This window comes from Scyliorhinus torazame, chromosome 10 (assembly GCF_047496885.1).
Source record: "Scyliorhinus torazame isolate Kashiwa2021f chromosome 10, sScyTor2.1, whole genome shotgun sequence".
NCBI classification, from domain to species: Eukaryota; Metazoa; Chordata; class Chondrichthyes; order Carcharhiniformes; family Scyliorhinidae; genus Scyliorhinus; species Scyliorhinus torazame.
In genome coordinates this window covers 106,892,198-106,916,786 of record NC_092716.1, presented here as the reverse complement: position 1 = coordinate 106,916,786, position 24,589 = coordinate 106,892,198, and positions in this window count along the sequence as shown.

The following is a 24,589-nucleotide window of genomic DNA, read 5'->3' as shown; positions in this document are numbered from 1 at the left end:
GGCCTTTGCGATGTCCGCTTTGATGCGGCTGAAGGCCTGGCAAGCCTCTGTCGACAGAGGGAAGGTCGTGGTCTGTATTAGGGGGCGGGCCTTGTCTGCGTACTGGGGGACCTACTGGGCGTAGTACGAAAAGAACCCCAGGCAGCGTTTCAGGGCTTTTGGGCAGTGCGGGAGGGGAAATTCCATGAGTGCGCGCATACGTTCGGGGTCGGGGCCTATTATCCCATTGCGCACTATGTAGCCCAGAATGGCGAGCCGATCGGTGCTAAAAACGCACTTGTCCTCGTTGTACGTGAGGTTCAAGGCTTCGGCGGTCTGGAGGAATTTTTGGAGGTTGGCGTCGTGGTCCTGCTGATCGTGGCCGCAGGTGGTTACATTGTCGAGGTACGGGAACGTGGCCCGTAACCCATGTTGATCAACCATTCGGTCCATCTCCCGTTGGAAGACCGAGACCCCGTTTGTGACGCCAAAAGGGACCCGTAGGAAATGGTATAATCGCCCGTCTGCCTCGAAGGCTGTGTACTTGCGGTCACTTGGGCGGATGGGGAGCTGATGGTAGGCGGACTTGAGGTCCACGGTGGAGAAGACTTTATACTGGGCAATCCGATTGACCATGTCGGATATGCGGGGGAGAGGGTACGCGTCTAGTTGTGTGTACCTGTTGATGGTCTGGCTATAGTCAATGACCATCCTTTGTTTCTCCCCTGTCTTCACTACTACCACCTGCGCTCTCCAGGGACTATTGCTGGCCTGGATTATGCCCTCCTTTAGTAGCCGCTGGACTTCGGACCGAATGAAGGTCCGGTCCTGGGCGCTGTACCGTCTGCTCCTATGGCGACGGGTTTGCAATCCGGGGTGAGGTTCGCAAACAAGGACGGGGGTTGCACCTTGAGGGTAGCGAGGCCGCAGATAGTGAGTGGGGGTATGGGGCCGCCGAATTTAAACGTAAGGCTCTGTAGGTTACATTGGAAGTCTAAGCCCAGCAAGGTGGGGGCACAGAGTTGGGGAAGGACGTTAAGTTTGTAGTTTTTGAATTCCCTCCCCTGTACCGTTAGGGTAACTATGCAGAATCCCTGGATCTGTACGGAGTGGGATACTGCAGCTAGGCAAATCTTTTGTGCGCTGGGGTAGGTAGTTAAGGAACAGCGTCTTACCGTGTCGGGGTGTATAAAACTTTCCGTGCTCCCGGAGTCGACTAGGCATGGCGTCTCGTGGCCGTTAATTAGGACCGTTGTCGTCGTCGTCTGGAGAGTCCGGGGCCGAGCCTGATCGAGCGTAACCGAAGCGAGCCGTGGTTGTAGTAGTGGGGTGGGGTCCGTTGTTGCCGTCCAAGATGGCGTCGGGGATGGACAAAATGGCTGCCCCCATACATCGCACGTGGCTGAGGGGTCACAAAATGGCTGCCCCCATGCGTCGTACAGGTCGGGAGCGGTCCAAGATGGCGGCGCCCCTCCTCTCCTCGTGGTGGTCGGGACCCAAAATGGCGGCGTCTGCGGGTCGCACATGGTGTGCTGGGGGGTCTGGGGAGCGCTAGGACCGCGCGGAGTTCCTTCACTGCGAGCGCCAGGGCCGCGGGCGCTAGGACCGCGTGGAGCCCCCTCACTGCGAGCGCCAGGGCCGCGGGCGCTAGGACCGCGCGGAGCTCCCTCGCCGGGGACAGCGGTGGTCGGGGCCCAAGCCGGCGGCGCCGACGGGTCAGGCGCGGGGCCGCGAGCGCAAGGAGCGCAAGGAGCGCGAGGAGCTCCCTCACCGGGGACAGCGGCGATCAGGGCCCAGGTAGGTTGCGCCGGCGGATCAGGCGTGGGGCGCGGGACGGGGGTGAGGGCCCAGGTCGGCGGCGCCGGCGGGACAGGCGTGGGGCCGCGAGCGCTGGGACCGTGCGGAGCTCCCTCGCCGGGGACAGCGGCGGTCGGGGCCCAGGCCGGCGGGTCAGGCGTGGGGCGCGGGACGGGGGTGAGGGCCCAGGTCGGCGGCGCCGGCGGGACAGGCGTGGGGCCGCGAGCGCTGGGACCGCGCGGAGCTCCCTCGCCGGGGACAGCGGCGGTCGGGGCCCAGGTAGGCGGCGCCGGCGGACAGGCGTGGGGCGCGGGACAGGGGTGAGGGTGGCGTTCGGGACGCGAAAGACCCATTCCTCTCCGTGGAGAGTGTTGGCCGGCACCCAAATCGGGAGCGCCGGCGGCGGGTCGTACATGGACTGCGGGGAGGGGGGTTGGGGAGCGTAGGCGGCGTGCAGGTCTCCCAGTTCTCCCGGGACCGCGGTGGTCGGGACCCAAAATGGCGGCGTCTGCGGGTCGCACATGGCGTGCTGGGGGGGTTGGGAGGCATAGACTGCCTGTAGGGCTCCCTGTGGCCCCGGGACGGCGGCGACCTCGCGGGATCGGCACACCACCGCATAGTGGCCCTTTTTCCCGCAGCTTTTGCAGATGGCTGCGCGGGCCGGACAGCGTTGTCGGGGGTGCTTCGCCTGGCCGCAGAAGTAACAGCGGGCGCCCCCGGTGCGACTCGGCGTTTGGACTGCGCAAGCCTGTAGGGTGTCCGTGGGGGGGGGTGTTTGCCGCGACGGGTACGTACGGGGCCCAATGGTCTGCCGCGCGGTCGGGGCCGTAGGCGCGGGTAGCGCGGCGTAGAACTCGTCCATCGATTCTCCGGGAGCTTGTCGTCTCGTCGCGAGCTGGTAGCGAGCGTAGATTTGGTTAACTGGGCGAACGTAGAGATTTCTCAGTGCTGCGAATGCCGTCTGGAAATCGTCGGTGTCTTCAATGAGGGTGAAAATCTCCGTGCTCACCCTCGAGTGCAGGACCTGCAGTTTTTGTTCGTCTGAGACTCGGCCTGTGGTCGATGTGATGTAGGCCTCGAAGCAAGTCTGCCAGTGTTTGAAGGCTGCTGCCGCGTTCACTGCGTGGGGGCTGATCCTCAGGCATTCTGGAATGATCCTGAGCTCCATAGTCCTTTTTAGGCACGCTTAATAAATTGTAGCGCACAAAGACTCCATGAGACGAATATAGTGAAGTCGATGAGGCTTTATTAAGCGTGTCTGTTCCCCAGCAGCCCGATAGTAAACTGGCCTGCGGGGGAAGGCACCGGCTTCTTATACTTCGCCTTCAGGGCGGAGCATGAGGTCAACGGCCAACCAGGACCCGGGATCTGTCAGCCAATGACATTAGGGCTTCCAGTCCCACATGACCCTCAATACATACTACCACACCTATCCTTCTATTTGGGCGGGGGTGCGGGTGGAGGGGGGTGGGGGGTAGTTTGTCAAAAGGATGAAAACAGATGGCCAAATGGGATGTGCTAATGAGACACACCTGTTGAAAGTCTGCTTTTAATATTTAATCTAGGTCCTGATTGCTGATTATCTTAATTGGAACTTGCCTGCAGGTTCTATAACAAGGGCAGCTGCAGCTTTAACACTCGAGCTTTGACTAGATTGAATCTTCTTGTGTCTGCTGCCTGCACTCACTCAGCCCCACTGAAGGTGAGGAATGTGCTGGCTCAGGAATGGACTGAAAGAATGCACAGATTCTTGGAGGTGTCAGATGAGGAGGGGGAGAATGAGGATATCCTGCATCTGCAGGGGGAGGGGGTGAAGTCCATCCTGAGCACCTGATCCTCCAGTTAATCTGGTTCCTACATTGGTTGCTGTTGCTCTGTCAACTCATCTCCTTCCCTTCCTCTGACAGACAAGAGACATCCTTAAAGATGCCAATGGCCAAGAATCCCCTTCTCCACCCAGAAGGAAGAGGCAGTTTGGACCAATGTTCTTCTTTCCCTGCACCTGCAGACGACTCCTGTAAAGAGAAGCATTGATATTTTTCGCCAAAGTCCTGAGACACCTTTTGGAACACATGGTGGTTTGTGTGTCGGTGAAAACCTTATCAATCTATCACAGAAAGTCTCCTGATATGTTTCAAGAGTACTCTTCAACCCTCCCAGCAGCATGTGAACATTAGAAGGCGATATACCTTTATGTATCCTCTGCTGCAACTTGTTAACTCCCAATCAGCTAATCGATGTTAAAAACAGATTTGTTAGTTCAAGTGCTATCCACCAAAATGCTGTGCAGCCTCATGAATAAGTGAAGAAGGCAATGTATGTGGCAATCAGCTGTTTAACAATGTTCTGACTGCATGCTGTAACTCCTTTGCTAAGTTAGTGTCTTTTGCTAATCACTGTAAAAACGAACATTTCAGCCGCCATCTTGACCACTTCAGAGGCCCATTCGATATTGAGAGAAAATCTCCTCCTCCCACACCATCAATGATTAGGTGACACGGCATTAATTGGTTTGAATCCAAAGAACCTGACAATGCAGAAGGAGGCCATTCGGCCCATTCAGTCGGCACTGACCCTCTGAAAGAGCACCCTACCTAGGCCCACTCCCCTACCCTTTCCCCGTAACCCCATCTAACCTGCACATCTGTGGACACTAAAGGGCAATTTAGTATAGTCAACCAATTTAACCTGCACATAAAACAGAGAACATACAGTGCAGAAGGAGGCCATTCAGCCCATCAAGTCTGCACCGACACACCTAAGCCCTCACCTCCACCCTATCCCCGTAACCCAATAACCCCGCCCAACCTTTTTGGTCAGTAAGGGCAATTTATCATGGCCAATCCACCTCACCTGCCAGTCTTTGGACTGTGGGAGGAAACCCACGCAGATGCGGGAAGAATGTGCAAACTCCACACAGACAGTCGCATGAGGTCGGAATCGAACCCTGGTCTCTGACACTATGAGGTAGCAGTGCTAACTACTGTGCCAACGTACCACCCTAAATCTCTAAAGTACAGATTGCAAGCATGAAGATAAGCTTGAACTCATCCCAAATCACAAATACTGCAAAGACAGGTATCTGTATACGACCTGATCCCTGTCACCTTCCACCATAATGAGTTTGAGAATGATTGGTCATAGACTGGGAGAGACAAATCTTCAACTTTGCCCTGCACGAGAGAGGTATTGTACAATAATAAAGTGCATCAGTTTTCCTTCTGGTTTCCCAATAATACAATGTTGAAAACATTTTGTGACCGATTTTTGAATTGGCCAGCTGAGGTCCCTTTAAGGACTCTTCCTTTGGCTGCTCAGTGCCAGGAGACAAATGACATTGAGTCCCAATGATGCCATAAGACTCAAACTCAAATAATCAAGAGGCTTATTGCCTGGCAGCAGGCCCGTGTTTCAGCAGCATAGTGGAGTCCCTTTCAAAATAGCAATAACTGCACTGTTGGTATTAGGCCTTCTACCCACATTTTGAGGCCCTTATTGGCACTGTCGTGGAAATATCAAAGTCAAGTATTTCAAGCTTCGTTTCAGGTCATTTATTTTGGACACGAATCGTGGAGGGGTTGAAATGGTCAGAATGCTACTCCAAAATCCCCTGTGTTACAATACTAAGAGCATATATTTATACCATGAAGAAAACAATCCTCAAAGAAAACAAGCTTCGCGGGCCATGTTTACACAAAACAAACCTTGGGAAAGATCTGCAAAGCTAGCTGGTATGTTCTCTGTCTCTCGCTAAAACAAATTCAAAACAGACTGTCAGAAGAAAAGGCTGCAGCTGCAACATTTTTTACATTATTCGACCTTCCAAAGGTTTACACAGAAATCAGAAAAATACTGCCAAGTATCCCATCATGCTTTGGCAAGTGCCTTTTCTTATAAAATATAGCTAAGCATCTAGATATTAATGAATGCCCTTAAACATACAACTAATCCGCATACTAAATTCCCTTCTACAGTCACGTTAACAGTGATTTCTGTTAGGCTTCATGGCTTTGTAGCCACGTAAAATGGCTGCTTCCCTATTAATTTGGCCAAAACCCGATTTAAAATGGCTAACCGAAAAGGCTGATGGGAAAAGCAGGCAACAGGACACAAACGGACAGCTGCAGGCAGAATATCATATTCGGCTCTGGGGAAGTCGGCCCAGATCGATACTCAGGACTATTAACAGCCCATCAACCCAGACATCTGCAGTTATACTCAGGACTATTAGCAGCCCATCAACCCAGACATCTGCAGTTTAATCGGCTATCCCCGGGAACAATTGCAACTATTAGCAATTGAATACCGGGCCAGACCTGTCGGCGCCTGCAGTGGCCGAAACAAAGGCAGGTGAACGACCACCCCCCGATCGGGGAATCGCCTCGCAATTGGACGTATCGAACCCAGTGATTGGGAACAAGTCCAATCACTTGGAACTCAGAGTCAAGGGCCGCCCCGGGAGGCGGGAAGCCCCTGGGCCCTATAAAGTGAGGGGCCAAGTTCAGATCTCTCTCTCTCTCCCTTCTTCGCCTGCTCGAGACCTTCGCAAGAACATCAACCAGTAACTGTAAGTTTGAATCCAGCGATCGCTATCCGATAAAGACTCCTAGCCATCGACCTGTATCAGCCTTTTGAATCCCGCGGGCCAGATCCGATTCGATAAGCCATTCGTTTCCCTGGCCTGGTGGGCTCTTCCTAAAGTTAAGTATTGGCCAGTCGTGATAGGTTTCTATATAGATAGTAGGATTATTGTATAAACATTACTTGTTGTATATAATAAATGACCGTTGATTTCAATCTTACTAAGCAGTGTGCTGACTTATTAATCATAACTTGAGCTTGAACCATGTGGCGGTATCAGAAAGATACCTGGCGACTCGTGAGCAAAGGTGACATAATCAGAGCAAATAAACTAAGGCTAAAAAGAGCAACAGCTTCATGAGACGCCGCCCCCGATTACAGTGTCAAAAAGGATTCTCCGCCCCATCGCCAACTGCGATTTTGACGTCGGCAAGCGGAGAATCCCGCCCCATGTCTCTCAAATGGAGAATCCAGGCCCATGTTTTAGCTACACCAAGCCCTGGTTAGATCACATCGCCTGAAGCATATGAACAGTTCTACACAATGCACCTCAATTTCGGAGAGTGTGCTGGGTAGATTTACCAGAATAGTACCTCAGGAGAGAGATTACATAAACTGGGATTGTATTTCATGAAATTTAGAAGGTTGTGGTGATATGAGTGACATTTTTGAGCGATAAATGGAAACAGACAGGGGAGATAAAAATAAATAATTTCTGCTGGTTGGCATGTCCAGTATTCCAGAGTCAAAAGATTAGAACAAGACCAGAGTGAAATTAAGAAACACTTCTTCATACAGAGGGAGGTAGAAGTTTGGAACTCCCTTCCAAAACTAACAATTTATGCTAAATCAATGGTTCATTTAAAATCTGGCTTGATAGATTTTGTTCTTCATAAATATTAAGGAATAAGGTGAAAAGGCAGTGTGTATGGAGTTACGACATGGATCAGTCATGACCTGGTTAAATTGCAGAGCAGGCTCAAAGGACTAAAAGGCCAACTCATGTCCCTCTATTCATATAAAGCTCTAATTAACAGAATGTAGAATATTTATTGTACATGTAAAGATGCACAGAGCACATTATTGATTCTGAATAGTATATATGCAAACATTGTGTAGATTTGTTTCAATCATCTATAATGATTGATTTGTGGATAGAAACATAGAAAAATTAAAAATTAAGGCAGAAGTAGGTCAATTAGGCCTTCAAGCCTGTTCCGCCACTCAATATAATCATGTCTGATCCTCTATCTCAACGCAATACTCCCCCTCTCCCCATACCCTTTGATGCCTTCAGTGTCTAGAAATCTATCTATTTCCTTCTTAAATATAACCAAGCACAAATTAACGCAGATCTGTAAGAGTCCATATTTCATTATATCTGGCACATTCCACAATGTAACCTTCACTGAGAAACTTAATTCAGGGATTGCTTTTCAGAAATAAAATATATGTTCTTTTCTTTCGCATTTAACCGTGGTCAAAAATGGATAGATGTAACGCAAAGATACAAACACAATTTATGACAACAATTGTGTGGCACAATAGCACAGTGGTTAGCACTGCTCCCTCACAGCGCTAGGGACCCAGGTTCAATTCTGGCCTTGGGTGACTGGCTGTGTGGGGTTTGCACATTATCCTCGTGTCTGCGTGAGTTTCCGTCGGGTGTCCGGATTCCTCCCACATTCTGAAGATGTGCAGGTTGGGTGGATTGGCCATGTTAAGTTGCCCCATAGTGCTCAAAGATGTACAGGTTAGGTGGGGTTATAAGGTTACACAGATAGGGCAGGGTGTGGGCCTAGGTAGGGCACTCTTTGAGAGGGTCCGTGTAGACTCGATTGGCTGAACGGCCTCCTTGTTTGATGTTTGATTATGTAAGTCTGGTAACTGATCTATGCTCACTGTGCGTGATTTATTAAGCCTGGGTGTGAGCAAAGTAAACAGGCACCAAAGAACCTATCAGAAACTGAGCTGTAATACTGAGCGCAGATAGTTTGTGAGCGCAGAGATATTTTTAAAATCTGTAATTAAAATTCTTACACACTAAGAAACTTGTTATTTCTACTTTGCAGTGATGCAAATCAAATGTAAAACCTGTAAAACCAGACAGAAATTGAGCACAAAGTTAAAATTTCTCATCCTTTTTGGCGAGAGTTGCATTTGAATTTAGTAGCCAGGGATGTAAGATCTCACTCTGTAACCATGAACTACTTTCTACATTCAAGCGCTTTTGCAATGGAAGTTACGTGGACTGGAATGCGTGATTTGTGCAGCCTGGTTAGAAGTCTGAAAATTTATGGATGTTCTGTTAATGAACACTGCAAGTGACAAATGCTTGCTCAATTACCTGGAGGTTACACTATCGAACGGAAAATCTGGCTCATGTCCGTGTGATTCGTGGTGATGTCTGATTATGCTGCATCCAGCAAATCAAGTGATGTGTGGTCGAATTGGGAATTGTGCAACCGGAGCATGTTAGACCACAAGTTCAGAAACATTATTGTATCACCTCTGTGTCTTTTGTCTAGAGTTTCAGTCGAATATACTTCTCCTCAGCGCACTGGCTTTGCTTGGATTTCCACAAGTTCCAACATCCTCTGGTATCTCACTGTACTAACTGTTCGAGCGTGAGTTGCAACCTCGAGTGTAAGCATGCTATTTGCTCTTACATCACGGAGCATATGGTAGCTGAGACCAGCTCTTCCTTTAAATCAGCACCATGTATTTACATTGTCTGGGATGGCCACGGAATGACAGTAAAGTATGCGAAGCCTGCCTCAAGGCTGCTGAGTCAAGCAATAGTGTCCCAGTCCCATCCGGGAAAGATGAAACATACTCTTTGCTAACACTTTCCGAAGATGCACAGGTTAGGTCGATTGGCTATGCTAAAATGCCTGTTAGTGTTCAAAGATGTGTAGGTTAAGTGCAGTTACAGAGATAGGGCAAGGGCGTGGTTCTAGATAGAGTGCTCTTGCAGACAGTCAGTGCAGACTCGATGGGCCGAATGGCCTCTGTCATAATATACACCAGTATACTATGGTGCAGACACACACACACACACACACACACTGATGGACATGCAGTGGGACCAATCAGCATACACAACACCACAGCCCATCACCAGTGAGAGCACACGCACTATAAAGACAGGGGACAGGAGAGTTCCCGCTCATTCGAGTAGCAGCCAGCTCGGAGCACAGAGCTCACAGCCTGCAACACAGACATTCACCATGTGCTGAGTGCATCACCTGGTTAAGACTAGGCAAGGGTCAACAGTTAAAGCTGGTATTGCATTCACCCACAGTTCAAGTATGTTAATATAGTTAACCTTATAATAAAATAGAATTACACCACTTCCAGTGTTGGTGACCTGTTTGTGATCCAGAACACCCAACACATCAGCCTCCTTCTGCACCTTAAGGATTTCATGATTCAAAGATTACACATCCTCAGGATACCACAGGCAATTACTTCTGGAGTGTAGTCCCTGTTTGGAGCAGGTTCAAGCCTGGATATTGTCTAGGTCTTGCTGCATTTGGACATGGACTTCTTCAGTGTCTGAGGAGCCTCTAATGGTGCTGAAGACTGTGCAGTTATCAGCGAACATCCCCACTTCTGACCTTAAGCAGGATTCTCCGACCCCTCGCTGGTTCGGAGAATTCCCGGGGGTCGGTGCGAATTCCGCCCCGCCACCCCTGCTGTATTCTCCGGTGCCGTTTTTCAGGTGGAGGCGGGGTGCACGCCACGTCGGTTGGGGGCTGTTGGCAGTGCCCCCCCCCCTGCCAATTCTCCGGGCCCCGACGGGCCGAGCGGCCGGCCGTTTTTGGCCAGTCCCGCCGGCGTGGGTTAGACATGGTCCCACACGGTGGGACCTGGCAGGTAAGTCGGCGAGAGCGGTCCTCGGGAAAGGGCGGGGGGGGCACGACCGCGGGGGACGGCCGGGGGGGGGGGGGGGGGGGCAACAGTGGCCTGGCCCGCGATCGGGGCCCACCAGTCTGTAGGCAGGCCTGTGCCGGGGGGGCACTCCTTCCATCTGCGCCAGCCCCTTTAGGCTCCGCCATGGCCTGCGCGGAGAAGAGAACACCCTTTGGGCGGCCCTTTGGCACATGCATGAACTCGGGCAGTCGCTTCCCCGCCAGCTGGCGCGGCGCCAACCCCTCCGGCGGCCACCAGCCCCCAGTAGTGGTTTGCGCCGATTTTCCCGCCGGCATGGGAACTTAGTCCCCGGAAAGGAGAATCCCGCCCCTTATGTTGGAAGGAAAGTGATCAATGAAGCAGCTGGAGTTGAATCAGGCTGATTGAGCGGAGAAGATTGATTTCAGCAAAATGGGCATAGTGAATGGCCAGTCCCTTTGCACCTCACTCAAAATAAAAATCAGATTGGGTGCAAAATAGGCTGCCGGTTTGCCAACATCAGTTTTGTTGTACCAAAAAAACTTGCATTTATATAGCACCTCTCACTACCGTTGGATGTTTCAAAGCACTTTGCAGCCAATCAGGTCACTCCTGTCATTCAATAAGATCATAACAGATCTGATTTTGGCTTTAACTCCACTTTGCTGCCGGTCCCCCCATAACCCTTGACTCCCTTCTTGATCAAAATCTGTCTAACTCAGCCTTGAATATATTCAATGACCCAGCCTCCAGTGCTCCCTGGGGAGAGAATTCCAAAGATTAACAACCCTCTGAGAGAAATTTTCCTCTTCACTTCCATCTCAAATAAGAGACCCCTTGGGCGGGATTCTCCGACCCCTTCACCGGGTCGGAGAATCGCCGGGGGGGGGGGGGGCGGTGCGCCATTCGGCGGCTGCTGGCAGCGCCCCCCCCCCCCCGGTGATTCTCCGGCCCGCGATGGGCCGAGCGGCCGCCCGTTTTCGGCGGGTCCTGCCGGCGTAAATCACAACAGGTCCTTACCGGCGGGACCTGGCCCCACGGGCGGCCTGCAGAGTCCTCGGGGGGGGGGGGCGCGGGGGTTCTGGCCCGTGATCGGGGACCACCGATCCGTGGGCGGGCCTGTGCCGTGGGGGCACTCTTTCCCTCCGCACGGGCCGCTGTCAACCTCCACCATGGCCAGTGCGGAGAAGAACCCCCCTGCGCATGAGCTGGGAATGCGGCAGCACACGCCGGCGCTCCGGTGCGTGCGGCAACTTGCGTTGGCCGGCGGAGGCCCTTCAGCAGCGGTTGGCTTGGCGCCAAGCCCTTCCGCGCTAAAAACCGGGCCAGCCCCTGAAGGTGTCCCCTGGTTCTAGATTCCCCCATGAACGAAGCATCTTGGGCGGGATTCTCCGACCCCACGGCAGGTCGGAGAATCGGCCGGGGGCCGCGCGAATCGCGCCACGCCACCCTGACACCGGGACGCGATTCTCCACAGAGCGGAGAATCGGCGCCATTGGGGCCGGGCGTTGTAGGCGCTCCCCTGCGATTCTCCAGCTCGGATGGGCCCAGCAGCTGTACAAAAAAAACGAGCCTCGCCGGCATCGTTCTAACATGCTCTGAGCCAGCGGGACCTCGGCATTGAAGGGTCCGGGGTCGGCCTGTGGGGGGGGGGGGGGGGGTTGGGAGTGGGGGGGGGGGGGGGGGGGGGTCCGACCCCGGGGGGGCCTCCGATGTGGCCTGGCCCACGATCAGGACCCACAGATCGGCGGGCCGGCCTCTCGGACTCCCAGCCACCTTTCCTCCGTGCTGGCGCCTGTTCTCCTGCGCCATGTTGAATCTGGGACGGCGCAGACAAGGGAGACTCCGCGCATGCGCAGAAATCACGCCGGTGGGACTGCGCATGCGCAAGTTTGCGCCGGACCCACTTCACATGTGCGCATCCCCCGGCGCCCATTCCACGGCCGGACCAAGCGGCGTGACACTGCTCCAGCATCCTGGTGGCCCCCTGTAGGGGCGAATTGCTGATCCTGGGGCTGTGGTGACGCCGTCGCGTTTCTCGACGGCATCAACACTTAGCCTCAGGAACAGAGAATCCCGCCCCTTATTTTTAAAAATAAATTTAGAGTGCCCAATTCATTTTTTCCAATTAAGGGGCAATTTTTAGTGTGGCCAATCCACCTACCCTGCACATCTATTGGGTTGTGGGGGCAAAACCCACGCAAACACGGGGAGAATGTGCAAACTCCACACGGACAGTGACCCAGAGCCGGGATCGAACCTGGGGCCTCGGCGCCGTGAGGTAGCAGTGCTATCCACTGCGCCACCATGTTCCTCATAGTGAAGTATCTTAGAATCCTAGAATTCCTACAGTGCAGGAGGAGGCCCTTTGAGTCTGTACTGATCCTCTTAAAGCAGACCCTACTTCGGACCAATCCCCTGTAACCCCACCTGGCCTTTCGGCATTAAGGGGCAATTTAGCATGGCCAATCCACCTAACTTGCACACCTTTGGACTATGGGAGGAAACTGGAGCATCCGGAGGAAACCCACGCAGGCACGGGGAGAACATCTATGCTCCACACAGACAGTCACCCAGGGCCGGGATCGAACCAGGGTCCCTGGCTCTCTGAGGCAGTAGTGCTAACCATCTTCTCACCATCTAGCCTCAAACTCCCTCAAAATCGTATGTATATCAATAAGATCACCTCTCATTCAAAACTCCAATGCGTATAGGTGCAACATGCTCAACCTTTTCTCAAAAGGCAACCTTCATTACAGGGATCAACCTAATGAGCCTTCTTCCAAAGCACATATGCTCCCCGTTACCTACAGGGAGGTGGCGGTGTGGTGCTCTTGTCACTGGATTATAATCCAGAGATCCAGGGGTAATGCTTTGGGGACCCAGATTTGAATCTGACTACAGCTAATAAAAATCTGGGATTAAAAGTCTCCTGATGAACATGGAACCATTGTGGTAAAAACACACCTTGTTCACTAATGCCCTTTAGAGAAGGAAATCTGACATCCTTCCCTGGTTACCATATGTCTCCAGGTCCACAGCAATGTGGTTGGCTCTGAAATGGTCTAGCAAGCCACTCAGTTCAAGTGCAATTAGGGATGGGCAACAAATGCTGGCCCAGCCAATGATGCCCACATCCCATGAATGAATAGAAAAAAAAAAACTTAAGGAGAACAAAACTGAACCTAGTGCTCTCACCGACGTCTTTTATACTGTAATTTTATGCTCCCTGTAATAAAGGCCATTCCATTGAATTACTTCCAGGTTACCTGGATGCTAACGTTTTGCGCTTCATGTGCAAAGACAGCCAGATCCCTCTGCACATTCTGCAGCCTCTCTCCATTTAAATGACGATGGCAAGATAATCTATTTCTGGTGTTTATTGAGCGGTATATATAGGATAGAGCACCGGAGATAACTCCCTCGCATTTCTTCACGATAATGCCGTGGGATCTTTTACACCCATACAAGCAGGCAGATGAGACCTCGGCTTAATTAATTAACCTCTGACAGTGCAGCGCTCTCTCAGTACTGCCTTATGTTTGCACTGAAGCCTTGGAGTTGGGCTTGACTCCACAACCCCCTGACTGAAAGGCAAGAATGATACCAGCCCCATCCAGCAAGCTGAGTGATGTGCAGTCACGGGCTACTGAGGATTTTCTATGGAGAAGTTTGTTGCTTTTGCTCCTGCCTTCTGAGTGACAAATAATTCTGCAGTGATTGTGACATGCAACAGACTCGATCATTCAATTTCTGTCAAATTATTGGCTTAAATTGGAGTAATATTGCACAGCCTTTTAATGTTTCGCAGTGAGCCAGGCTGAAGCTGTGCTGGAACAAGTGGTGCATTGTAATCAAGACCCTCTTGCCTCCCTTTACAGAATGGGCTTGATTAATATGGTACTTGATCTAATGGCTTTTACAATGCTCATGTTTATGAGGACTCAAAGAATTAGACGTTTCATGGATTTTATCTTCATGCTAGAAATATAACTAAAGAAAAGACTGCAGTGTTTTAAAATTCACCTGCTTGGAGTGGAGGACGCAGGGAACGCGGGTCAGGGATGCAAGACTGTGGGGTGTGGTTTCTGCTGTGACTCTTTAACTCAATGGGGCACTGGCATCTTACTGCTGGAGTTTCCACTCAATCAGAACGGGCATGGCAACTGTCTGCAGATCTTGAACAGACATATCTAATAATCAACGGTTACATACCTGAATAATAATGCGTAGAAATCCTTTCAGTTGATGAATACTACAGGTTGAACTGAGGGAGCCCAGATTGCCACATGGGTTCTGTTGTATATTTTATATATCTCAGAGCTACGCAGAGATGACACTGGTTTCTAAGAGTGCAACAGGTTTATTTACAAGAGCTTTAAAATATCTCCGTTGTCACAAAATGTTTGCCCTCATGTTAACAGCTTAGGTTCTAGCAGCTTCTGTGGCATTGGTTTACTTTGCTGAGTCCACAACCGGGTTTAACCAATCAAGCACAGTGAGCATAGATCAGTTACCAGACCCATATAACCAACACAGAATAGTTGAATAATTGACAGGTGCAAGCTGTGACTGATTGTACCTGTGAGAATCTAGACAGCCGCAAATCTGAGAACCCTCTCATTATGACTGGCCCCACCTGGGAGATGCACTTGTATTACGATCCCAGACCTGACCCCAACATTTGCTAGGATACCGGACAGAAATCAAAATATTTTAATTTAATGTATAAGACTGTGAGGAAAGGATACTTCACTCTAGGAGTGACTCCACGCACAAATAGGGAAATGGTATATTGAAACAAATGTTATTATTAACACAGTATTTAACTAACTTTAACATCATATAAGAAATAACTTGCAATTACTGGTTAAATAATACTCAACAAGAAAATGGAACACTTTAACTCCTAACTGCTATCCTTCTTATCTTCAATCAAACAAAACCCGTCTCAGGTCAAAATCCACTTTTAAATAAAGGTAGCAAACACAGGAATACTTGCTGTATGGAGATGTATTAGAGAAACTTCTTTGAGAGAGAGAGAGATCCTTCAGGAAACAGTCTGCAGATTCTTGCCTGTGTCAAACTATGGTTTAACTTCCCAGGATTTGGCAAACTGCTCTTGTTCTATGCACAGCAAAATCTAAACTGAAACTCAACACCTGACTGCTTCAGCCCCTGGCTCCTCTCATGAACTACATAACCTCAATTCCACTAACTGAGTTGTACACCATCTTACTAAAGCTAACCACAACCCCTCAATCATCGAAATCCCAGGCATCCTTCTTTCTATAAACAAAATTCCATTAGCCCTATTCCGGTAAACAATATTCATGGTTAAAATGAATGATGATCTTTCTTTTAGGATGCTTTCATTATCCCTTATGTAGTCCCAGTGTCTGCCTGTCTTTTAAACCAGGATTTTTGGGACCCTTACTGCAGTAGAGACATACACACTCTAAACGATGCTTTTAAGCATTATTGCACCAGATGCATATAACATAATGTACATCTGAATTTCTTACATTCCAGAGAATTGAGAGATTCTGCTGTTACCAGTAGATCCCAGGAAGGAGCCAGAGAAGCCAGAGGACTGTGATGTCAATGACAACCAGCGTGATAGTCTGAATCTCCTGAGATAGTGGTGCTCAGTCATGTACTGAGAAAGCTGATCTCTGCCTGTATACCTTGTGTAAGGGGTAACTGCTCCAGAACTGGGACTCTGTGTCTATCCTCTCAGTCTTATCGAGTGGCTGGGGAGAAGACAGTAGCTGCAGCTTTTCCACCTGCACCTCATCAGAAATCCAAAGGAGACTTTGCAAATGCTGCTGCCATGGGTGACAGTCAGAAATACAGACCAAAACCAAAATGAACTCAAAACTCTTGGAAATCATCTCTAAACCAGTGAAAGCATGCTCTTTCACCTCAGGAAGGAAGGAGCTGCCATATCTCAGTAATTAAAACTTTTCTTGCCTGTCAATTGCTCAGCCCCCATCAATATCACTTTTTCTATCTTGTTCAACTGGGCAAGTCTTGGATTACTCCAGAGACCTGTGCACTGGCAGTTAAAACCAGAACCCATAGTTAGAAGATACAGTCAATGTGTATTTGGAAGTGTTTCTTGTGGGTTTAAGAACTGTCAAATGTGCTATTTGGCAGAGTGCTGCTGCATTCCAGACACAGCATTTTTGCTTCTTTAACATCCTGTGCATTCCAATACCCTTGACAGGTTAAACGTGTCTCCAGCCTCTCTGTTGCCTGCTTTTGCCTCCCAGCGCCAGAGACCCGTGCTCGATTCCGGCCTTGGGTGACTGTGGAGTTTGTACATTCTCCCCATGTTTGAGCGGGTTTCCTCTCACAGTCCAAAGATGTGAACGTCAGGTGGCTTGGCCATGGTAGAATTGCCCCGTTAGTGTCCAAAGATGTGTAGGTGAGGTGGGATGTAAGGGGGAGTGGGCCTAGGTTGGGAGCTCTTTCAGAGGGTTGGTGCAGATGATGGGCCAAATGATCTCTTTCTGCACTGTGAGGATTCTATGGATTTAAAACTTACTTCTTCTTGGCAAGATTCTGGTCATCTGGATTAATATCCCCTTATCCGACTAAGTCAAATTTTGTTTGTTAATGCTTCAAAGCTCCTTGGGACATTTTATTCCATTGAATGCACTGCACAAATGCAAAATCAATGTTGTGGAGCATAGATTCTGGATAAGGATGTAGGTTAATTACTGCGACAACCAGGGTGAAATAATCTCCCAGTCCTCATTGTCTGGGCTGACCGCTGGAAGGGAAAATTGGCTTGTCGGTGCCTTGGAAACTGTCACCCAACATGGGTCAGTGCTTCAAAGAGGATGGGGAGAAAGTTGGGCAGGAACAACTTGCAGAACCCTTTCTAAAGGAGAGCTACTGTTCGAACTGCGGCGAGGGAAAATGAATTGTGCTAGTGACCTCCATGTAATTCCATGCAATTATTTCCCTTTGTCGTTCCATTACAATAACTCACTTTTCCCTCTCTCGCACTACTGCATCACTGATTGTAACAGTGTTGGATCCTCACCAGCAAAGCGGCGAGCTGGCTGTGATTCATCGGCTCTGGAATTATGGATGGCCAATCAGAAAAATCAGTAAAACAGTTGACCTAATAAATCTGCTTAATCACTTTCCCCCTGACAAACCTCCTGCCTGCAGCTCAGCTGAAAGGAAACCAATTACCGAAGAGTGTAAATAAAATAAACATATTTGCAAAGCAGGTTTCACTGTACCCAATTGATATATGTATCACCCATTTGAGTAAATGACCTATAGCACAGCCCCAAAATATCACTCAGGCCCAGGCTGTTGAGTAAAAATTCACAAACTTTTGTAAGGGCCACGAAGAATCCATCCAGCACGAGTTTTAAGGATACAAAATAATAACGTTTATTTACTATAACAATATATACATAACAGTAGCAGTAACTTCCCTTGCTACCTTCTCCTTTCTCTGGTTCCTGAACTGGCCAGTTTATTTATACTAGGAGTTTCTCCGCCCCCCTCATTGGGGAAGTTCATACTCCCATGGGATTGTGGGATAGTCATTAGTCCCCAGCCAATCGTAAGTAGGCAGGTTATAACATCCCTCCCCCCCCAAAGTCCAAGGAATCCACCGAAGACCCTGGCGAAGGAAAGCGCCAAACTCGTTTGGCCGCAGGCCGGACGCCATTTGCACGCGGCGCTGGATCAGGCGGCGTATAATGAGACGGAGACCGGCGCTTCCGTGATGAACGGCGCGGTTGTACATCCACGGCCTGTGGACCCGAGGATTCCCCCTTTGATTCATCCTGTGTCTCCATCTCGGAGTCAGAGTCTGCTGCCTCCGTCATGTCAGCGTCTCTATCTCCATTCGGTCCCGTAACGACCTGCGCAGGTTTCGAGTGAGGCACCAGTGGAAGATTTTGAGGACTACCTTCCCTTGTCTCTGGTCTTTGCGGCTGTTGAACTGAGCTCCGGGGGCGGGGAATCTTTTGAGGGGATGATCTTCTGGACCGGACGTGGTCTACATGTTTTCGCTGGAGATGACCCTGGGCTTGCACTTGGTAAGATATAGGGCCCGTTTGGCGAAAGATTACACCAGGAACCCATTGGGCACCACCAGCAAAATTCCGCACGAATACTGGGTCACCGGGCGCAAACTGCCAAATCGGACAATGCCGAGACAATCCCTGTCCCTGCCGTTCTTGTGTGCAGCGTACTTTTGCGCCAATGTCCGGGAAGACCATACTAAGGCGGGTGCGAAGTCTTCGGCCCATTAGGAGTTCTGCGGGAGCTACCCCAGTCACTGCATGGGGGGTGGTCCTGTACGTAAACAAAAAGCGAGCCAGTCTTGTGTCCATTGATCCGGAAGACTGCTTCTTTAGGCCTCTTTTGAATGTTTGCACTGCACGCTCTGCCAACCCATTTGAAGCCGGGTGGTAAGGGGCAGTGCGGATATGGCGGATGCCATTCATCTTTGTAAACCTAGCAAACTCCTCACTCGTGAATGGAGTGCCATTATCCGTGATCAGCACCTCGGGGAGGCCATGCGTACTAAATGATAAACGCATCTTTTCAATTGTTGCGCAGGACGTTGTCCCCTGCATCTTATGCACCTCCAGCCATTTGGACTGGGCGTCAATTAGTAGAAGGAACATGGATCCTTGAAAAGGGCCTGCAAAATCTGCATGCAAGCGTGCCCAAGGCCGCCCTGGCCATTCCCAGTGATGTAGGGGCGCGGCCGGCGGAAGCTTCTGATGCTCCTGGGAAATGGAGCAGTTTTGGGCCACCTTTTCAATGTCGGTGTCGAGGCCTGGCCAGCAGACATAACTCCGGGCCAACATTTTCATCTTGGTCACGCCCGGATGCCCATTGTGCAAGTCTGATAATATCAGCTCCTGGCCTTTTTCCGGGACAATCACACGCGTCCCCCACAAGAGGATGCCGTCTTCCACGCTGAACTCTGACAGCTTGGAGGAAAATGCCCGCAACTCGCCTGGGAGCTGTCAAAGCTGCCCACCATACAGGACTATGTGCCGAACCTTTGACAAGACTGGCTCCGTCTGGGTCCACTCGCGGATCTGTGATGCCGTGACGGCAAGGTGTCCATAAAATTTTGGGTTGCAACCACCTCACCGGTCGTGGGGGTCGACATGGGGCCAGTCGATAAAGGCAATCGGCTCAGTGCGTCGGCATTTGCTATCTGCGTACCTGGTTTGTGCTCCAGAGAATACTCATATGCAGCAAGCAACAAAGCCCAGCGCTGGATCCGTGCAGAAGCAATGGGCGGTATTGGCTTATCCTCTCTGAAGAGTCCCAGCAGGGGCTTATGATCAGTCACGATAGTGAAATGGCGGCCGTACACATACTGGTGGAAGCGTTTCACCGCGAAAACCACTGCCAGGCCCTCCTTTTCGATCTGCGCGTACTTTTTCTCCGCTGCAGTCAATTGTGGGAGGCAAAAGCTATCGGTCGCTCGGCCCCATTCTCCATCTTGTGGGACAGGACAGCCCCAATACCATACGGGGATGCATCAGATGTGACGAGCAAAGACTTTCCCGGATCATAGTGGGTTAGTAACCCCGACGACGACAATTGTTGCTTTACCCGCCGGAAAGCGGTTTCTTGCGGCTGACCCCAAACCCAGGTGTGATTTTTCTTTAGCAGCAGGTGCAAGGGGGCCAGCGTAGTTGCCAGATTGGGGAGGAACTTCCCGTAATAGTTTACGAGACCGAGAAAAGAACGAAGATGCGAAGTGTCAGTCGGGGTGGGGGCATGTTGAATTGCACGCACCTTCTCTGCGACGGGGTGCAGACCCTCGCGGTCCACCCGATAACCTAGGTAGATTACTTCTTTTGCCTGAAATACGCACTTTGTGTGACGTAAACGGACTCCAGCCTCCGAAAGGCGTCTCAGGACAGCCTCCAGATTTTCCAAATGCTCTTGCTCCGACGTCCCTGTAATCAACACGTCATCTAGGTAGACAGCCACACGTGGTAAACCTCTCAAAATGCCCTCCATATCACGTTGAAAAATTGCGCAGGCAGAGGATACTCCAAAGGGCAACCGTGTATATACATACAGGCCCCGGTGTGTGTGTTAATTGTTACATACGGTCGGGAGGCAGGGTCCAGCTCCAACTGCAGGTAGGCGTGACTCATATCTAATTTTGTGAAAGAGAGTCCACCTGCAAGTTTCGCGTAGAGATCCTCTATGCGAGGCATTGGGTATCGGTCGAGTCGGGAAACTGTATTCACTGTAAGTTTATAGTCGCCACACAAGCGAACTGTGGCGTCTGGCTTCATTACTGGTACAATTGGTGCTGCCCAGTCAGCGAAACGGACGGGCCTGATAATACCCAAACTCTCCAAACGAGTGAGCTCCCCTTCTACCTTCTCGAGCAAAGCGTAAGGCACTGGGCGCGCCTGGAAATAATGCGGCGTGGCTCCTGGTTCAACTTGGATACGGGCTACGGCCCCTTTTACTTTCCCCAAACCAGGCTGGAATACCTCTGGGTATCGTCCTAGCACCTCAGTCAACCCTCCAGAAACTGTTTGGAGGATGTGCTGCCATTGCAACCGCAAATGGCGCAACCAGTCCCGACCCAACAGGCTGGGCCCATGGCCACGCACTACGATAAGTGGGAAACGCCCCTCCCGGCGTCCATAGACAACAGGGGTCATTGTAGTTCCTGCAATGTCCAGTGGTTCCCCCGTGTAGGTGGCCAACCTGGCCTGTGAGTCAGTTAATGTAAGGGTCTGTATACCCTGCTTGATGCGGTCGAATGTCCTCTGGGCGATCACGGAGACCGCTGCGCCAGTATCCAACTCCATCTCCAGCGGGTGGCCATTGACCCGTACTGTCACCTTAATGAGGGCCACACAGGGAGCTGCCACACAATGCAGCTGCAGGCAGTCGTCCTCCGTCTCCCCGTCCTCAGGAGTGGTCGCCGCAGGTTCATCCACATGGAAGGTACGGCCTCTGGGCTGGTCCCAGTTACGGCCCCTGGGCTGGTCCCAGTTTCGGTCGGAACGACGGCGCCTCTGGCGTCCCCAGGACCGCTGTCCGCGACGGGGTCGGCGCCTACAAGTCTGACACGGACATGGCTCCTCATCCATTAGCTCTGGAGAAGGCTCCCTTCGGGGAGGAATGTCCGATGGCCACTGGCGTCGGTCCGGTCGTTGCCTCGCCCAAGGTACAGCAGGAGTGCGGGGGGACGTTTTTGGGTGGAAAGGGTTGCGCCCCAAGGGATGCACTTCCATTCCCTGTAGCTCCTGTACTCCTCGCTCTGCCCTCTCTCGGTACAAGACTATTTGTATTGCCTGTTGAAAAGTCAATGTTGGCTCCGCTAACAACTTTCTCTGGGTTGCTGCATTGTTAATACCGCAAACCAAACGGTCGCGTAACATTTCTGACAAGGTCTCACCATAGTCACAGTATTCCGCAATCCCGCGTAGCCTGGATAAAAAAATCGGCAAGGGATTCTCCAGGGGTCCTCTCAGCGGTATTAAACCGGTAACGCTGGACTATCGTGGACGGGGTTGGGTTAAAGTGTTGCCCCACTATATTCACAAGTTCGTCAAACGTTTTGGTGTCCGGCGCAGCTGGGTACGTAAGGCTCCTAATCACCCCAAACGTATGCGGCCCGCAGGCGGTGAGCAATATGACCACCTGGCGCTCGTTTTCAGTGATATTGTTTGCCTGGAAATAGTAACGCATCCGTTGTGTGTACTGGTTCCAGCTTTCCAGCGCAGCATCAAAAACATCCAAACGTCCGTACAGAGGCATGGTATAATAGAAAACAACTTCCAACCTGTATCCAACAAAAATCCAGGGAGGTAGCTTCAGCAGTGTAGACAGCTATTCACTTTTACCTTCGTCGCCAGTTTTGTAAGGGCCACGAAGAATCCAGCATGAGTTTTAAGGATACAAAATAATAACGTTTATTTACTATAACAATATATACATAACAGTAGCAGTAACTTCCCTTGCTACCTTCTCCTTTCTCTGGCTCCTGAACTGGCCAGCTTATTTATACTAGGAGTTTCTCCGCCCCCCCCTCATTGGGGAAGTTCATACTCCCATGGGATTGTGGGATAGTCATTAGTCCCCAGCCAATCGTAAGTAGGCAGATTATAACACAAACCTCGCTTTGCTGCTATGACCACAGATTGTTTCAGAAGAATATTTAAGAACAGTTTAAATTGTAGGCAAGGAAAAGTTCGCTCTTCCTTGACATGCCTCTTCCTGCAGAGATGTTTGCCACCCTGGTTCTGACTGTCTCTGATTTTGACCTGTGACAACTGAGATTAAATATGATTCCTCTCTTTTGTGGGACATGGGTGTCGCTGGCAAGGCCAACATTTGTTGCCCTAATTGCTTAAATCCCTAACTGAGGGGCTTGCTTGGTCCTTTCAGAGGGCAGTTTTCTGTGGGAGTCACATGTCAAGCAGGTTAGGTAAGGGCACCAGGTTTCCCTCCCGGATGGAGGCTCGCAAACAAGATGGGATTTTTAACGACCAGCAATGAGAGTTGTCATGGTCACCATTACTGAGACTAGCTTTCAGTTCCAGATTTATTAATTGAATTCAAATTGCACCAAGTGCGCTGGTGGGATTCGAACCTTTGTCCCCAAAGAATTAACCTGGGCCTCTGGATTACTAGTCCAGTGATATCACCACTGCACCACCATCTCCCAGATCCAACATGCTTTCTTTATTTTATGATAGGTGTGTACAGTGCTTTTTCATGGCACGATGTCGCCAATATTACTTCAAATTAACCATCCACTCAATCACAAATGAAAGTTACCCAAGTGAATCATTCAGTTCAATGGACTGGAGACACCAGTAGAACATGCCAGAGGATGCATCAGTAAGGACGCAGCCCCTGTCACTGGACCTTGCTTCACAGAACATCCCTTAGTCAGAGGAGCTAAGCAGACTGCATCTGATGATGGTTCACACCGGAACAGCCTCGAGAGGGCTGCGTTTTGCCATTGTCTAGGTCGATGCCAGGCATCCCGTCCGGTTTCATTCCTTTTAGAATTTTTAGCGATTTGATACAACTAAGTGACTTGCGAGGCCATTTCAGTGGGTATTTAAGAGTCAACCATATTGCTGTGGGTCTGGAGTCACATGTAGGTCACACCAGGTAAGGACGGCATGTCTGCATCGACTCTCACAAACTTCTACAGCACAGTAGCATTGTGGATAGCACAATTGCGTCACAGCTCCAGGGTTCCAGGTTCGATTCTGGCTTGGGTCACTGTCTGTGCGGAGTCTGCACATCCTCCCCGTGTGTGCGTGGGTTTCCTCTGGGTGCTCCGGTTTCCTCCCACAGTCCACAGATGTGCAGGTTAGGTGGATTGGCCATGATAAATTGCCCTTAGTGTCCAAAATTGCCCTTAGTGTTGGGTGGGGTTACTGGGTTATGGGGACAGGATGGAGGTGTTGACCTTGGGTAGGATGCTCTTTCCAAGAGCTGGTGCAGACTCGATGGGCCGAATGGCCTCCTTCTGCACTGTAAATTCTATGATAATCTATGATGTGCCATAGAGAGCATCCTATCCGGCTGTGTCACAGCTTTGTATGGCAACTGCTCGGCCCAAGATCGCAAGAAATTGCAAAGTGTGGTGAACTCAACCCAACACATCACACAAGCTTGCCAACCCCACATTGATTCTTTCTACACCTCCCAATGCCTCAGAAATGCAGACAGCATTATCAGTGACCTCTCCCACTCAGGCTTTGCCTGGTTCCAGACATTTCCATCAGCAGAAGGTACAGAAGTCTGAAGACCCGCACATCCAGACACAGGAACAGCTTCTTCCCCACAGCTACTAGACTCCTCAACGACTCCCCCTCAGACTGATCTTTTCCCTGTAAGAACACTATTCACGGCGCCCTATGCTGCTCTTGCTCATGTATTTGCTTTGTTTGGCCCCTTGTTCCGCACTGCAACCAATCGCTGTTTGTCGATGTACCATTTGTCAATGTACTCTGTCGATTATTCTTTTTTGGCTACTATACTATACTGTACGTACTGTGTACGTTCCCTTGGCTGCAGAAAAATACCTTTTACTGTACTTCAATACATGTGACAATACATCAAAGCAAATCAAATCCTCTAGATATAAAGACTAACATTCCATTAGCCTTTTGAGTTATTTTCAGCACTTGTTCCTGGCATTTTGAAAGACCTATGCAGCTGAACCCCCAAGTATCTTTGGACATCCACTGCATTAACCTCTTCCCATTTAGAAAGTACTCTGCTCTATCCTTTTTTGGTCCACAATGGATAACCTCACACTTACTTCATTAAATTCCAT